At 37.0% G+C, this 19042-nt stretch overlaps 1 pseudogene; it reads right to left on the bottom strand.

Annotated features, from left to right (window-relative positions):
- The window catches only part of LOC125232141, a 147032-nt pseudogene extending 130385 nt beyond the window's left edge, over nucleotides 1-16647 (bottom strand).
- Nucleotides 16648-19042: the final 2395 nt, after the last annotated feature.

Genomic DNA, 19042 nt, shown 5'->3' on the forward strand with positions numbered 1-19042 from the left:
ATTTTTCATAAATTACAGGTACGATCCTGACAATTGGACAGACAATGAGTCACAATAAATCGGCCGATAAAGGCCAAACCACAGCCGCCGCCATATTGGAAACCAGTGAAAACGCAACTATTTTTCACCTATAATACAATCACGCCTGATGTATACTATAAGTATAAACGGATAGACAGAGCTCATGAATCTCCTCAAGTTTCAGTGTCACTCTTGGCAAATAAGGCGTTGAAAGAAAACGAAACGTGACATTGCAATGACAGGTTGCTCGCCTCTCGCCTACGCCATTTGACCCATATCCCACAGTCGACTTCTACGACACCCACGGGAAGAAAGGGGGTGGTGAAATTCTTAACCCGTCACCACACTAGTTAACAACAAGTATTTTTTACAGTCAATGTAAATCCATAATATATTATACTGATTTTTTATGCTAAGATTTAAATTAAAAAGCAAAAAAATAACTGGCTTGGGTGGGACTTGTACCCAGCCACCGTGGGTTCAAGTCCCTCTCATTTTCCGCTTTTAATTTATCTCTAAGCTTAATATAATTATTCGTTGATTTGGTATAGGTTAAAACTTAATCAATCTACATTTAAAACATACACAACACAAGTACAAAAACAACAATAAAAGAAATTAAAACTTCGTTGCTGCTGAATTTCCAATAAATATGACTTGTAAATCCGGCAGCCATTTCTATTTTCCTACTTGTATCGTAAATAACTATTACAGTGCCACTCAAGCCCCCATTACACATATACCTTTTATCCGTGACTTTTCCTGCTACGAGTTACGTCCCACTCTCATGGACTTATGGCGAATTTACTTAGAAATCCGTTTTAGTTGGCTTCCCTTATAGAGGCATACGCTTCAGAAATCAGGCCTGCTCGCTTGGAGAAATCTGCGAATAGTATAGCCTATTCACAAGTTTTTAAACGTCATAAGTATATAGAAAGTTACACTCAAGCCAAAAAATTGTTACCCGTAGTTAAGTATGAGTGAGATTCGTTTCGCTCAACTTCAAACTCTGGTAAATCCATTTTGCTTTAAGGTCTATTATTAAGGAGTGGAAGGGTCAGTTGGTAGTGGAAGACCTAGGCGAACTTTTCTTGATCAAATCGGGGAAATATTGCAAAGAGGCCAGGTCAGAAGTACTCGAAACCGACGAGCGTGTATGAGAAATGTTATGAAAGTGTGTGAAGCGAAAGTGGTTTGTCAGGATCGTAGTAAATGGAAATCCGTGATCTCTGCCTACCCCTCTGGGAAACAGGCGTGATTGTATGTATGTATGTATGTATGTATGTCTATTATTAATGTATAAAAATATGTATAATCTGAAAAAGAATCAACCTTACAGCAGAATGGATTTACCCGAGTTTGAAGTTAAGCGACACATTTTTTTATACGATATCGGCGTTTAATTATGCGGGCGTACACATTAGTGGCATAAAATAATCTTGTCGCTTCGAGTCGGTGCGTCCCTATCGCTCTTAAAAATAAGTCGGAAAGGACGAATTGATGTGATACGTTTTATCACTCGACCGTGCTTGTTGGCCTGACATTTTTTTTTGTGTCATGTTAAGATATATTCTACCAGTTGTCTGCTTTTTGATATAAGGTGTTATTGTAGTACGGCTGACCCAATGAAATACATTTTTTTGAGTGCTTTTTCCATCTTAATTTAAAGTTGAAGTGTAAAAAAATATATTTAGTATTATTCAAACTAATTAAGTTATAGTTAGCTATATTATAATCTAGATTCTACTAAATTGAAGATGAACAAAACATATCAAAAGCGTACATTTTTTACTGTTGTAAGCAGGCTGATCTATCTGGCGATAAAGCTTAGAAGGCTTCAGCGAAGTAGTTTGAAGGAAAAGAAAATATTATGCCTGGAAAAGTGATTTTGTTAGCGATAGTTTATTTCATTTTATTTATAAATTTAGTTCCGTTGTTGAATATTATACTCTGGTAATTCTTTTAAGTACTTTATGGGTCAAGTTTCGAGAACATTCGGCGTTGTTATACTCGGTAAGGTTTCTTATGCATTTGCATACGTACATAAGTACATAAATTCATGCCTATGTACAGTCAACCAATTGGAAACCTAGGTCACTATAGAACTATGTCATAGTGACGTTATAGATCAGATTGTAAGAAATCTCTTACTGCTTGTCATTTTGACATGGTTGTAGAGTACATGGCCTAGGGTTCCAATAGGTTCACTATACCAAAAAGGGATAGGCAGAGCAAATTGTAGATTTATTTTGTTATTTATGTCTTTTCTAAACCATGTTTGTACCTATATTTATAGTTTTTAAGCATTATTTAAGAGAATTGTTATTGTTTTAATTTCAGAAATTTTTGTATGAAATAAATTTAATTTAATCTTTTTATCTTTTAAATTAAATTAATTTAGTTTCGGTGCCACTTTTTGCAAGTAAGGGGTATATAATATGTGGTATAATATATGATTTTGTAGTGTCAGAGTGCTACGCCCCACACTGCAATTGACCTTTTATATCCCACTGTCAACTTCTACGACACCCACGGGAGGAAAAGGTGGTGAAATTCTTAACCAGTCACCCCTGAGAGTGGCACTGAAACTTGAACAGTTTCCTGTGCTCTGCCTACCGTTTCAGGGAATACAATCGTGAGTATATGTACGTATGTATGTATGTAAAAGTGACTGGCTTGAGATGTTACTCAACGTGGGAATAACTTGATAACCCTCGAACACGGGTGGTAATTCTAATTAGGTGCGAGTCGATTCGAACGATATCAGAATAATTGACATCATTATTTTTATATGCGATAGGATGCAAACGAGCAGACACGTCGACTGATGGTAAGCAATCAATGCCGTCCATGGACGCTCGAAACATCAGAAGGGTTGGAGCGGTGTTGGCCTTTAAGATGGGTGTATATAGGTACGTTTATGAATAGGCTAGTTTCCTACTAGTCAAATCAGCTTCAGTGCATTGCATTAAAATTAACATTTTTCTTTCTTGAATGATACCTACAATAGTTTACAATATACGTATATCATTAGATTTTTTTAATGATATCGTTTAGATGTCTTTGCATTCGAATTGCTCTGCTAGGAGCACGCCCGAGGCTGTAATAAGCTCGGTAAGACTGACAAGACTTTTAACTAGATTATTATTAATTTGAGACGCGGAGAAACCTCAGAGGAATAACCTACTCAAAGTAAGAATTAACGAATTTAGTACTTAGATAAATAGATAGATAAAATCTTTATTTGATTGCTGCAATAACACACAATTAAAAATAAAACACAAATTAAAAAAGAAGAAACGAAACTTACAAATAGACTTAAAAATTACGAATTACATCCACATCATTAAAATAATTGTTTCACACTGTGTAAAGAATGAGCATATTAGAGGAAGCCTGAAAGTAGCACCGATAGTAGAAAAGGTAAGAGCGAATCGACTAGCATGGTGTGGACATGTAATGCGGAGGGATGAAAGGCATGTGACGATAAAGATATTACGAATGAATGTGGAAGGTGGTGGAAGTAACGGGAGGGGAAAACCGAAGAAGAGGTGGATGGACTGTGTGAGACATGATATGTAACTAAAACAAGTTAATGATGAGATGACGAGTGACAGAGATGTATGGAAGAGGAAGACATGCTGCGCCGACCCCAAGTGACTGGGATAAAGGTAAAAGAATGATGATGATGACTGTCTGCATTGCAACAAATACGATTCTTGTAATATGCATTAACTTAAGCCTCCCAAAAGGGGTAGGTAGAACATACGTAACTGCACATATTCAGTGCCACTATTAGCGATTCAGGGGTTAAAGGAAAACGAAATTGTGATTCTCTAAGATCAGCACTGTGTATGTCACCAGGAACCTTCTGAGATGAGGCAATTTAATGGGCATTCATTTTAGCCCCCGACATCTAGCGTCTCGCGACGTCTATTTCCATACAGTTGGCCCGACGACGCTACGCTCGCGAGACTCTAGAGGCTTGTATTTTGTTCGTAATGCGTCTGTGTTTGCAAATCAAAAATATTTTATATCCGATAAATCAATAGAAAGAATATTTTTATACGTACATCACATAGTAAACTGTATTTTATAACGCTTTCACTGTATGTTGATGTTTATTTGTGTGATGAGCACAGATATTTGTTCCTGAGTAATGGTTATTTTCTATGTTGTCTGAGTACCCACAACACAAGCCTTCTTGGGCTTACCGTGGGACTCAGTCAATCTGTGTAATAATGTCCTATAATATATATTTATTTATTTATTTGTCAATAGAAAATGTGTGGCGGATGACTCAATGTAGGTAAAACTATGTGGAAAGGCACATCTTCTTCGGGAAATAAAGCATGTTGTAGTGACGTAACACGTATTTAGCACATCATGATAACACAATTTACCCTCCTTTATTCCGCAAATAATAGCTTTGCTAACCATAACAATAATAACAGAACAAACACGCGTACCAGACAGCCTAGCCAAAGTGGCAACCGTTGCTACGCTATCGAAACGCAGGCTCTGTCGCGCCACTACATCAGTGCCACATTCACGGTGCGATTCGTCGCTTCGATCGATCGGACAGATATCGTGAACGATCGGTCGCATAGCAAGCGCCGCCACACACGAGACGATCGATCGTTTACGATATCGTAAACGATACGATCCACTCCGTTACTCGCACGAGACGGAATAATAAAACCAGTAGGTAAGTATGAGATTAAAATGAAATCAGTGGTCGCAATGGACCACACACACTTTCGGTCGCACGGGATTTTGTTGCGATGTGCGATATCGTATGCCATCAAGTAAATCGTTTACGATGTTGATATACGCTGTCGATCGGTGGTTTCGATTGATCAGTTGCGACGCGACGGATTGTACAGATTAGAGATGGGCCGAATACGGACTTTGCCGAATACGAATATTCGGCCGAACATTCGGTTCGGCTGTTACCGAACCGAACATTCGGCCGAATATTCGGTTGAGACATTTTAAATCCTGGCTTAGAGTTAAAACCGGCCAAGAGCGTGTCGGGCCACGCTCAGTGTAGGGTTCCGTAGTTTTTCGTATTTTTCTCAAAAACTACTGAACCTATCAAGTTCAAAACAATTTTGCTAGAAAGTCTTTACAAAGTTCTACTTTGGTGATTTTTTTCATATTTTTTAAACATATGGTTCAAAAGTTAGAGGGGGGGGGACGCACTTTTTTTTCCTTTAAGAGCGATTATTTCCGAAACTATTAATATTATCAAAAAATGATTTTAGTAAACCCTTATTCATTTTTAAATACCTATCCAACAATATATCACACGTTGGGGTTGGAATGAAAAAAAATATCAGCCCCCACTTTGCATGTAGGGGGAGGTACCCTAATAAAACGTTTTTTCCCATTTTCTATTTTTTCACTTTGTTGGCGTGATTGATATACATATTGGTACCAAATTTCAGCTTTCTAGTGCTTACGGTTACTGAGATTATCCGCGGACGGACGGACGGACGGACGGACGGACGGACGGACGGACGGACGGACGGACGGACGGACGGACGGACAGACAGACATGGCGAAACTATAAGGGTTCCTAGTTGACTACGGAACCCTAAAAACGTTGAAAAGATTGGTAATGGGTACACATTCCCCCTTGCGCTATGACATGGGGTTTTTCAAGAAGTTTTCATGTTCGTTCAACAAGTTTTTTGGTTAAAATAGCGCCTACGTGCTCTTTGGTTCAAACAACAAGCTACTTGTCATTTGAATCGGCAATATATTTGAATCAACAAGTCGATTTTATAAAAACAACCTGACACATATGGTTTTAAACATACGTTTGGCTGATTCAAACGGATAAACCGCAACAAGTCGAACTTGTTAAATTCACAATGCAAATTTCTCTCAGTGTAGGGTTCTTAAAGGTCGGCAACGCATAAATGGCTCCCCTGATGTTGCTTATGTCCATGGGCGGCGATGACTGCTTTCCATCAGGCGGCTCGTCTGCTCGTTTGCTGCGTATTTCATAAAAAAAAGTATCTTACTAAGACTCTTAATGTTCCTATAATTTAGTGCACAAGAGAATTTTGGTTTTTGTTTCTTAAGATACGTTATTTTACCTTTTTTACAAGATTATTATACGTATTTTATATTTTAACGCATTTTTAACTTCCTTAGGTAGTTCCTTAGAATGCTGAAATAGGATGTCATTATCGGTCATCGGTAAATATTCGGCAATGTAACCGAACTATTCGGCCGAATACGAACATTGAAAAACTTGCCGAATTTACCGAATACCGAATATTTACCGAATATTCGGCCCATCTCTAGTACAGATATATCGTACAGGGAGGCTTTACAGCCGGGCTCTTAGTCGAAATGATAATCTTGGACGCTAGACGCCGATCGAAACGCAGTCTGGCTCTGTCATGCCAATACGAAAGAGCGATATAGTTAGCTTCATTAACGATATAATAGGCGAGAGGACTAAAAAAACTAATTAGTCCGTCAATTAGATTATCAAAGAATATTAGATACGTATTTTTTTTTCTTTTTTCTCGTAACAAACAATTACTATGGTACAGTGCGTTGAAGTTTCGCGTGACGTCACGCCTAGGTACAATTTTTACTTAGAAGTGACGTCACAAGCCGCCACTCCGGAACTTTGATGCTCTATATCTTTGTATTTTTTCATTAATTAGAAAAAGCGAAAAATATGTGTTCAGTATTTTTGGACGATCTAACTGACGGGCTAAACAGAATGCCATTTTTTTATGTAGTCGTCATCCCTATTATAGTAAGCGTTGATTTAGCTATGCACTCAGAAGAGCGATAGAGAGAGCTAGCTAGGATACGCTAACGAAGTGTAACGCCGTGGCTTGCGTGGGCGACGGTCGTGCGATGGTCGCGCGACGGCGATGCGACGCATACGAAATCAAACCTTATCGATATGGAAGTATGACGCCATGTCTTGCATGGGCGACGGTCGCGCGACCGTCGCGCGACATTCGCCGTCGCGTCTCATACTTCCATATCGATAAGGTTTGATTTCGTATGCGTCGCATCGCCGTCGCCCACGCAAGCCACGGCGTAAGCGCTTGTGACGTTGGCTCGGTAGGAAAACAAATTATAGGCCGAGCCAAACTCTCGCGATAATGGATCAGCAAATACGGTATCGCGTCGATATCGCTAGATTTATTTGCTGCTACTGACATATTGACTGGAGTATAGATGAGTATATTTGTGACGTCCCAAATGGTAACGTGATTGCGGTTGGCGCTACACTGAGAGAAAAAACCGGCCAAGAGCGTGTCGGGCCACGCTCAGTGTAGGGTTCCGTAGTTTTTCGTATTTTTCTCAAAAACTACTGAACCTATCAAGTTCAAAACAATTTTCCTAGAAAGTCTTTACAAAGTTCTACTTTAGTGATTTTTTTCATATTTTTTAAACATATGGTTCAAAAGTTAGAGGGGGGGGACGCACTTTTTTTTCCTTTAAGAGCGATTATTTCCGAAACTATTAATATTATCAAAAAATGATCTTAGTAAACCCTTATTCATTTTTAAATACCTATCCAACAATATATCACATGTTGGGGTTGGAATGAAAAAAATATCAGCCCCCACTTTACATGTAGGGGGTACCCTAATAAAACATTTTTTTCCATTTTTTATTTTTGCACTTTGTCGGAGTGATTGATATACATATTGGTACCAAATTTCAGCTTTCTAGTGCTAACGGTTACTGAGATTATCCGCGGACGGACGGACGGACGGACGGACGGACGGACGGACGGACGGACGGACAGACAGACATGGCGAAACTATAAGGGTTCCTAGTTGACTACGGAACCCTAAAAACAAACAGTTTTCATGTTCGTTCAACAAATTTTTTGGTTAAAATAGCGCCTACGTGCTCTTTGGTTCAAACAACAAGCTACTTGTCATTTAAATTGGCAATATATTATATTTGAATCAACAAGTCGATTTTATAAAAACAACCTGACACATATTGTTTTAAACATACGTTTGGCTGATTCAAACGGATAAACCGCAACAAGTCGAACTTGTTAAATTCACAATGCAAATTTCTCTCAGTGTAAGGCTATTATCAATGATTGACGAATTGGCGGCGCTGTCAACTTTAAAATAAATGTCAGTTTCAGTGACGTTTACATAATCGAGTTACTTAATCTGCGGGGCTATCATGCTTGCAATTTTATCACTTATCAACGTGGATAACGTGGAAGCGCTGGTAGCCTCTATCGGTAAGTACGTGCGACTTTCGTTCCGAAGGTCGCGGATTCGAACCCCGGGCTCGCACCAATGAGTTTTTCGGAATTTATGTGCGAAATGTCATTTGATATTTGCATTTGTAAAAACTAGTGCCTACGCCAAATCATGGGATTACTCTGTATGGACAATTGTATGGATGTAAACTTTCCATTTCATAAATTTAAATTCCCTTTATTTTTCGTAAAAGTTTCATGAATTTTTTAAGAAATTTAAGATCTTTTTGGAAAGTTTCCGCAACTTGCACATCACTAATGACAACTGTGGTTCTTAGCATCTTGGTCCGGTTAAAGTTTGAGATAATATTCAAATTACACGCTGTATAACCAAGCCTGTATTTTTCATGTTATTTTACGTGGGAAATGTAGATTTGTTATTACAACCATGATGCACGGAAAAGGATTTAATAAAGCTTAACCAAAAGCGTGCGTGGAAGCGTAACGTGTATATTTTTTTCCGGGTTTTTATACGTCCGTTGAAGATTAAATAAAAATATTAATGTGTGTAAATGTATAGTCCTCCTCATCGTTTTTGATGACGGCGACTCTAAATAAGTAAGTAAGTAAGTAAGTAATCATTTATTGTCAGATTGTGCAAATCAGTTTACAGATGTTACAATATTAATAAACAATTATAGCTTGTGTCACAATCAACCGTTTTACGGTATACAATATACATAATTATTCCTATAACTAAATAAAATTTAACTTAAATAATAAAAACAGTCAGGTACATTATTATATAGGAACTACATTATTATTTATTATTTAATATCTCATATCATAAACCTTACGGACGTTACCTCGCGTGTGCTCTAATGTGGCTGGCCAGGCCGAACTTGCTTTTAAATACTCGTTGACACGTGTGGCAACAAAGTTCGCCAGCTAAGGAGGGCTTACGCCCACGCAAGACACGGCGTTAGGTCTCTCTTTTCGCAATTGGCGCTTTTTAACCCCCGACACAAAAACGACGGGGTGTTATAAGTTTGACGTGTCTGTCTGTCTCTCTGTCTGTTTGTCTGTCTGTCTGTCTGTGTGTGTGTCTGTCTGTGGCATCGTAGCTCCCGAACGGATGAACCGATTTCGATTTAGTTTTTTTGTTTGCAAGCTGAATTAGTCGGGAGTGTTCTTAGCCATGTTTCATGAAAATCGGTCCACTATATCGCGGTCGGGGGTTTTTTCAAAAATTTAATTTTGTGGTTATCATCTAAGGTTTTGAGGCGGTTATCCTCAAATGCTTTAACACGGTTATAGATCGCCAAGATGACCTTTTCGCAGCAAGCTCCTCCCAACGCTCATGGTCGATGTCGCAAGCGTTTAGATGTCGTTTGAGCACTACCTTGTAGCGCAGGTGCTGACCATCGTGCCTCCGCTTACCCGCCGCTAACTCAGAGTAGAGAACAGGGGGGTTACCATGACGTACTAAAGACGTTCAGTTTAGGTTGAGAGAAAGGGACACAGCTATAGCAGTTACATAGCTCCGTCCCTCTCTCTCAACCTAAACTGAACGGCTTTAGCACGTCATGGTAACCCCCCTGCTTTTAGTAAGCTTTATGTAGATTACGTACTAAGCTTACTCTAGCGCTGGACATTTTAACAATTGTTGTTTCATAATGTATTAATTAAGTACGGAGTTCCATACCTAGATCCCTAAGTTATCAAACCGATAAAGTTCGTTTGTCCCTTTTAAATGGTTAGAAAACACACAAATATTCTTACAACTTAACCGAGCAATAAATAAATATATCATAAGTTCATAACCAATGTTAGACTACTTAAAAAAAAATATTTACACACGTTTCATCTCATTTCTAGGAAAATTAACTTCTAGAATGCATTGACTGTGCAGTTGAGCTCGTTTGCAAGTTCCCGTCGCAAACTGCATTCGAAGCAAGTTAACAAGTATGGCAGTTATGCTCAACTCGATCATAGATAAATAAGAATAGAGTGACACTGCCGAAATTTGGAAACGTAACAAATATCTCACGTGATTTGGATATACTCACGTGATTTGGATTTTCATAAAAGAAGCTATAAATTGCTTCGACATAAAATTAGTATACAAGGACTTGGCCTACCCCTTTATGGGATACAGGCGTGACTGTATGTATGTATGTATGTAAGGACTTGGCGAAGCGGCTGACTGATTCTACGGGGGACAAAAGAGCTGGCAGCTTCCTCGCTCAACGTATAAGTATTGCAATTCAGCGAGGAAATGCTGCCAGCATCTTGGGTACTATGCCTCAGGGACCCTCTTTAGACTTAGATTTTTAGTTTTCTTTTTAATTGCATAGTTTATGATATTTATTGTATGGATTTTTTATGTAAGTGTTATTAATAAATAAACTTATAAAATTAGTCAAACATTTCAATATTTCGCTATGTAGCCACAGCTACTGGAAGCAATTAACCGCCTTTACACGGACGCTCTATCGCGCGTGATAGTTGGGGAGTTTATTGAAAAACCTTAAATTTTTTGACCAAAGCATGAAACTTGGCACAGTTGTTCCTTATATCAAAATAAGCCGATTAAGATCGGGAGCCTTCGGGAGCCTCCCCCCTGGGGCCCGGGAGGGGGGGTCAAAGTACCGCTTCACCCGGCTTGGTTTGAAAAATTCTAACTTACCCCGTTTAGTTAATAGGTCATGTTTGGTATCGTTTTCGAGTAAATCAATAACGTAGAATTCGTTTTCAGTACTAAAATTATCATTTAATGGTAAATAAAATAAAATAAATTAAAAAATTTGAAATTTTCATCCATGATTTACAAATTGAAGTCATCATAAATGACAAACTGTTTGCTTTTTCTATAAATAAAAAATATGACATGATAGCCTATTTAATATAGATTATAAAAAATATAATTTTTATCCACCTTTACTAACGTTAAGTTCCACAAAAAAATTACTTTAAGACGCGCGGCGTCGGTACGCCGCGTGCGTAATTTTAAAATGCCTTTATTTTAGAAACTCTATTAGACCCCGTTTAGCTATTAGGTCATGTTTGATATCGTTTTCGAGTAAATCAATAACGTAGAATTCATTTTTGGTACTAAAATTATAATTTAATGGTAAGTAAAATTAAAAAAAATTAAAAAATTTGAAATTTTCATCCATGATTTACAAATTCAAGTCATCATAAATGACAAACTGTTTGCTTTTTCTATAAATAAAAAAATATAATATGAAAGCCTATTTAATATAGATTATAAAAAATATAACTTTTATCCACCTTCACAAACGTTAAGTTCCACAAAAAATTACTTTAAGACGCGCGGCGTCGGGACGCCGCGAGCGTAAATTTAAAATACCTCTATTTTAAAAACTCTATTAGACCCGGTTTAGCTATTAGGTCATGTTTGATATAGTTTTCGAGTAAATTAATAACAAAGAATTTATTTTTGGTACTAAAATTATAATTTAATGGTAAATAAATTAAAAAAAAAATCATCTATAATTTGCAAATTCAAGTCAACAAAAATGTCAACCGTTTGCTTTTTCTTTAAATAAAAAATATGATGTAAAAGCCTATGCGTATGTCACCAAACACCCAGACAAGTTTGGTGGAAACTTCCTTCACGAAATGCTTGGTGTCTGATGAACATGGTCCAAATATTTCAAATGCAATTGCCGCAAATATGTAGTTGTTTTTTAAAAATGCATATTTGCGCGTTTAAACTGGGCGTTTTGCAGCAGCAGTCCCTGGTTTCTGGGCCGAGCGTTAGACGTTGGACGGAGCCAAGGTATCCACACAGGTCACGCCCCACGCCAAGGGTCGTCCCAGAAACCAAGGCAAAAGCGAGCAACCATCAGGCCGCTTTCCGTCTGCTGCTGACAAGCCGACAGGTTCGAGGGTTGTCGGTATGTTCGCTGTGCCGAGAGCCTTGCGGATTAAATCGTTAAGTGCAGTGTGTCACAAAATTCGGCCAGCAATAGACTGGCAGTGGAGTTCGTGGTGTCCTAATGCGTCGGCAGCAAGGGTGTGGTTGGCATGTCTTTAGCCCCATTCTTAGACAAATGGCAGTATATTATGAAGTAAGGCAGCCTCGGAAGGAGGTATGTTCTCCAAGTGTCGATCTTTTTTAGTAAAGAGGTTCTTCCGGCACTCATTCACTGTTGCGTAAGGACCCTTGATCTGAAACAATATGTGCATTGTCATTTTATTTAAACAGATTCTGCAACTATCAAATTACAACATTTTGGTGGATCACCTTCACTATTACACATTTACCTATCATACAAAATAATTACAAACTTTAGTAGAATCTGATTAGCCTATCTATGATATTGCTCCATCTCGTAATAGTTTGAAGCCTTGGGCGGTCATGTTTCTCCCTTGTTGATCGTTTCAAGCTGCGTTTATCGTACCTATCCCATACTATGTCTAATCTAGAAACGTTTTCTTTTGACTTTGAAGCTTAGCCAGGCCACTCAAGGTGTCAAACTATTACAAGATGGAGCAATATCAGAGACAAATCAGATTCTACTAAAGTTTGTAATAATTTTCTATGGTACGTAACGTAAGTGGGTAAAACTGAAGGTTACGTGATCCACCAAAAAGTTGTAATTTGATAGTTGTAGACTCTAAAATGATAATGCACATATTGTTTCAGACCAAGTCGTTGCGCAACGGTGAATGAGTGGTCGAAGTACCTACCTCTTTAGGTACCAGAAAAGATCGACAATTGGAGAACATACCTCCTTCAGAGGCTGCTTTGGATCAGCATATACTGCGCACAGTGTACGAGGGGCCCATTTCTCGAAGCTACAAGTTACAATTTTCAACTGGTTGTCAATGTCTAATATGACAAGTTGGAAAGAGACTTTCGCTTGTAACTTGTAACTTTCAGTTTTGAGAAATGGGACTCAGGGCGTTCTTGTTTGGAGTCAGGCGTTGGTGCCACACCAAAATTTGCCAAGTCCGTCTTCTTGGGGATGGAAGGAAGAAGGAGACGAATGGGTACCACACTGGTCAGACAACACTGAAGTGGCCAGTATATGCTTAGAAGTTACAAGATGTAAATGTAAATCAGGTTGCAAAAACCGATGCAACTGCATAAAGAGGGTAGAGCCTTCTTTATGCAGTTCCATATGTACCCAGCTATGTTTCTGTGAAGGGAATGTATAGTATGAGTATGAGTATGAGTAATCTGTCAATTAGGACACCACAGACTAAACTATAAGTGCTAACTTTTCAGTGTTGGATACTCTATGGCAGTTCCGACTCAATTATAATAAGCTCATTATAATTGACTTTAGTTAACTATAATAATTTCAAAAATAGAACTTCATACAATTTCTATACTAATTTGCGATACCTAGCAAATTTTCCTGCATCTGAAACACATTTTTTTTTATCTGTCGCGTTATCGGCCAATCAGAGACGGTTATTACAAACAATTGGTTGCTAGGTAATTCGATGTTGATACAACGGTGAACGACTCTATTGACATTAATTTTAACTTGCATGAATGGTGATACATATTTCCATCCATTGATGATGAAGATGATGACTCGTAGAAAAAGTATTGTATACAATAGTGATATAATTAAGCTTTTCACTCTCGTACCGTACTACACATGGTACTCGACTGAAAAGTTTTGTATTATATCACGATTGTATAAAATACTATTATATAAATTTCTCTCAGGATTCACTACAATGAATAAATAACAGGTACAGTCGGTCTTTAGATCGTGTGGTCCGACCCGAGTGTTGCCGTTGTCGACACCAGAGTCAATAATAATGAATCTTTTTCTATTTATGCATTAACACACCTCTGACACTGGCGATCAAATATATGAAACATATGAAATATATGAAATATATTTTGACGACCGGGCTGGCGCAGTCGGTAGTGACCCTGCCTGCTGCGCCGCGGTCCCGGGTTCGAATCCCGGTAAGGGCATTTATTTGTGTGATGAGCACAGATATTTGTTCCTGAGTCATGGATGTTTTCTATGTATATAAGTATTTATATATTATATATATCGTTGTCTGAGTACCCACAACACAAGCCTTCTTGAGCTTACCGTGGGCCTCAGTCAATCTGTGTAAGAATGTCCTATAATATTTATTTATTATTTATTATTATTATTTATGAAAGAGGCGCGTTCCCCGCACACAGTCTAAGCTCGCGTAGGTGAACGCGTACTATCCTTTGTGAATAGGCTTTAATATCATATTTTTATATTTATAGAAAAAGCAAACCGTTTGACATTTATCGTGACTTGAATTTCCAACTCACAGATTTTTTTTTTTTTTAATTACATTTAACATTAAATGGTCATTTTAGTACCAAAACTAAATTCTACGTTATTAATTTACTCGAAAACGATACTAAACATGACCTAATAGCTAAACGGGTTCTAATAGAGTTTTTTAAAATAAAGGTATTTTAAAATTACGCTCACGGCGTCCCGACGCCGCGCGGCTTAAAGTTTTTTTTATGAAACTTAACGTTAGTAAAGGTGGGTAAAAGTTATATTATTCATAATCTATATTAAATAGGCTTTCATATCATATTTTTCATTTGTAGAAAAATCAAACAGTTTGACATTTATGATGACTTTAATTTGTAAATCATAGATGAAAATATCAAACTTTTAATTTTTTTTTTTATTTTATTTACCATTAAATTATAATTTTAGTACCAAAAATGAATTCTACGTTATTGATTTACTCGAAAACGATACCAAACATGACCTATGAACTAAACGGGCTATGTTAGAATTTTTCAAAGCAAGCCGGGTGAAGCGGTACTTTGACCCCCCCTCCCGAGCCCCAGGGGGGAGGCTCCCGAAGGCTCCCGATCTTAATCGGCTTATTTTGATATAAGGAACAACTGTGCCAAGTTTCATGCTTTGGTCAAGAAAAAAAAGGTTTGGCCTCTTTTTGTCGATAAACGTCCCCACTATGATACGCAATCGCGTGTGAAAGAATGCGCGTGTAAAGATGGCGGGCGGGGAAGGGAAAGAACGCGCAATTGCGTCTGCCAGTGCCGGCGCGCAATCGCGTAGTTAAAATTATTAACAATGGGTTGGTGAATTAGTAGATTATGTCACACAGGAGCTAAATTATAGACCGTGTTTTTTTTGTTTTTCGTTAAATTCGACATATCATTATATCACTTTTAGTTAAATTCGCAAAAAAAAATTTTGTCTTCGTTTTCATACATATTATGTAACCTGAAGAAAGAATTAAAAAGAAAAATCTTGACACAAAAAAGTGCACTTTTCTTCTCTCCAAGTCGGATTGAAAACTGTTAGTTTGATCTCTCTTAACGGTGGAGAAAATCCCTTCTGAAAAGGCGATGTGGAAACATTATGATAGTAATGGCAATATTGATCACATATGAAATGTCTGAATCGCATCGATATCTATATGGAGGTCGAAGTAAAAAACGAGATAAATATTGAGATAATACCTAATCTTATGTTGCAGGTTTTGCAAGATACAATAGCTGAAGTAAAATCATTGATTTCTATTTGAAATGTTAATAAAAACATGACACCTTTCTCATACAAATAATTTGGATTGTGATTTGTACGAGGAAATGATAGATAGATAGATAGCTTCGCTCGCGTTAGAAAGAGACAAAAAGTAGCCTATGCCACTCTCCATCCCTTCAACTATCTCCACTTAAAAAATCACGTCATTTAGTCGCTCCGTTTTGCCGTGAAAGACCGACAAACAAACAGACACACACACATTTTCCTATTTATAATATTAGTATGGATTAGTTTTATTTTGGTACTTTAGATTGAAGTAATAAAGTTATTTATTTATGCAATGTTATATTTATGTAGGTACATTTTTAAATGAAAATATTGAAATCGTTTTATTTGTTTTTTAACATACAGATGCCACGCCATAACACTATGATTATGTGGATTTCGTTTTTCGAGATGGACCCTCAGATTTAACCCACTTTTTATTTATTTCCAAAACATCTACTACCATATTCTTATAATTAATGTTAGGCACTTGGTAACAAAAACTGAATAAACTAATCTAAATAAAAAAAACTACGAAACTAATGACGATCTCAAAAAACCTTCACAAAAAATTCCTTTAACTCTTACAGAAAATAAATCTTAACTGAAGTCGCTTAAAATCAGTTTATTAGACTTCAAAAATACAACGTCCCAATATTTACAAACACTAAAACTACTCGACACAACTTTTTTTATTAAAAGTCTAAACTCACCCAAAAAGAATCCAAAACGCCAGTTACATTCTCCAAATTCAAAACTTCACACAGAAAAAAAAATAGTTCGAAATTCAAACTTTGGAACAGCCAACGGCCAGTCGCGATGCGTGCGTTCGCGGCAGCGTGTCGAGACAGACTGTCGAGTGTCGACACGCTGATACTGCTATCGGGATGGCATGATTTGGATGACATTGAATTGATCTGATCAGCGTCAAAATATGTGCAACTTTACTGTACTTTTATACTGGAAGATTGTAATCAGTTTATACATACACGGTATAAGATGAGAGAACCGAAATATTTTAACTGCGCATTTCTAAGGGCAAAATAAAGATAAAATGTTATTTGACGTAAGCTAATTTCGCCAAAAAAATTTTTTTTTACATCTGTCAACGAGGATAGCTAGATTATGTCCGATTACGGCATCATCGCCATAAAATAGCGTTTTGTCCTGAGAAAAAATAAGTAATTGTTATTTTTTTAAATGCTTATAACTCTGAAAGTAGGCGAAATCCAGAATAGTTTATATGACATTTTACTCGTATGAGGTATTAAAGTTAGTTATTCGGTTTTCTCATGTTACACCGTGTATTTTAAGATCTCGTAGGGTTTTTTATTATTATAAATGGGCTTACTCTTGGCCACAAACTAACCAAAGGCAAAGACGTGGCCGTGAGTGAGCTCGGTACTATAAAAACTCTTTTCGACGTTGTTTATATTAAAAAAAAATACCTACTGGGAAGTATGGCGCTATAGTTCTGACTCGAGTAGGACGCCAAAATTGTTGATATTTTAACAATAATATCAAACATCAGTGAAAGAATAGACATAAAACGTCTTAAAAAAAAAAAACAAAAACTTCACCTGTGTCGGACTTCGGGAAATTGTGACTACAAAATTTACTTCGACAATAGTCTTACATATTATATTACTTAATGACGACCGGTCTGGCTCAGTCGGTAGTGTCTTGGGTTTGAATCCCGGTAAGGGCATTTACCTGTGTGATGAGCACAGGCATTTATTCCTGAGTCATGGATGCTTTCTATGTATATAAGTATGTATTTATCTATTTAGGTATGTATATCGTCCCTTAGCACCCATAGTACAAGCTTTGCTTAGTTTAGGGCTAAGTTGATCTGCGTGAGCTGTCCCCAATATTTATTTATTATTTATAATTCTCTTTACTTTAACGCTATTATAATAACATTTTACTTTTTGGAACAGCTATATAAAGCATCATAAATGAAGGAAAAATAAATCCAGACTTTGCATTAATTAGTCTTCTACTTAGCAGCTTGTAAATGAAGTCTTTATACACCGTGTTGTTTTCGTTTTCCGTTAAATTCGACGTGTAGCTAGGTTCATTATCAGGAACTACCCTGTATATCACTTTTAGTTAAATTCGCAAACAAAAAAAATCATAATTTTCATACATAATAAATGAATTTATTAGCGTGAGTGACCCTTAATAATAACAATCAAGTTAGTGTCAAGTGATTGACGGCACATGTCAAAACAAATAGCATTAGGAATTGGTAAAGGTTGTCACACACGTGTTCAGAAATTATCTTTATTTTTTTAATAACTCGATAACCGTAAGAGTTAAGACGCTAGTTTCTTAGATAAATTAATTGTATTTTATCTAAAGAACCTTCCCTTAAAGTTAACGGAATTCAATGAAAACAGGGTGTATAAATCATCATAAACAAACATATCCAGACTTTATATTAATTAGTTTTCTACTTAGCATTGTAAATTAAGTCTTTATGTGAAGTTTATTCAAATTAAGAAAATGTGTGATAATTAGGCTTAATTAATCGCTTTTCAAGTTTTATGACATAAAAAGTTCTCTTCTACACTACTATCTATTCTATATATTCTATTCTGTCTACACTCGTTTCTTCTTATAAATCTATCATCCAACCTCCTTGCGTTACCCCGGCATTTGCCACGGCTCATGGAAGCCTGGGTCCTCTTTGACAACGAATCCCAAGATTTGGCGTAGGCACTAGTTTTTAAGAAAGCGACTTCCATCTGACCTTCCAACCCGAAGGGTAAACTAGACCACAATGTTATTTGTTTTGTCATGTGCCGTCAAACACTTGACAATGACTTTCATGTTATGATTAAGGCCCTCTCACACTAATTTATCCATTTATGTTATTTATCTATTTATCCGTTTGTGTTTTACGGTAACGAAAAAATTTTTTTTTTTTAATTTAACAAAAAGCGATATACAGGGTGGTCGATGATGAACCTAACTGCGTGTCGAATTTAACGGAAAACAAAAGAGAACACGGTGTATACTATACATTACGATGCATGTGCTTACGGTAGTCACAAACATTTTAATCCTCGTCTCTTTTTTCAACGCTTCCTTCTTTTCGCACTTGCATCGTAATGTTGTATTACAACAGCTTCGACTTGTTACAAAAACGTCACTTTTGAGTATACTGTTCGTTATTTGTGCGTTGATTTATTTCCGACGTTTTAATTTGGCTTCGATTCAGTGATTTATTTCCAAAGTAATT

The sequence above is a fragment of the Leguminivora glycinivorella genome, chromosome 12, assembly GCF_023078275.1.
Source record: "Leguminivora glycinivorella isolate SPB_JAAS2020 chromosome 12, LegGlyc_1.1, whole genome shotgun sequence".
NCBI lineage: Eukaryota > Metazoa > Arthropoda > Insecta > Lepidoptera > Tortricidae > Leguminivora > Leguminivora glycinivorella.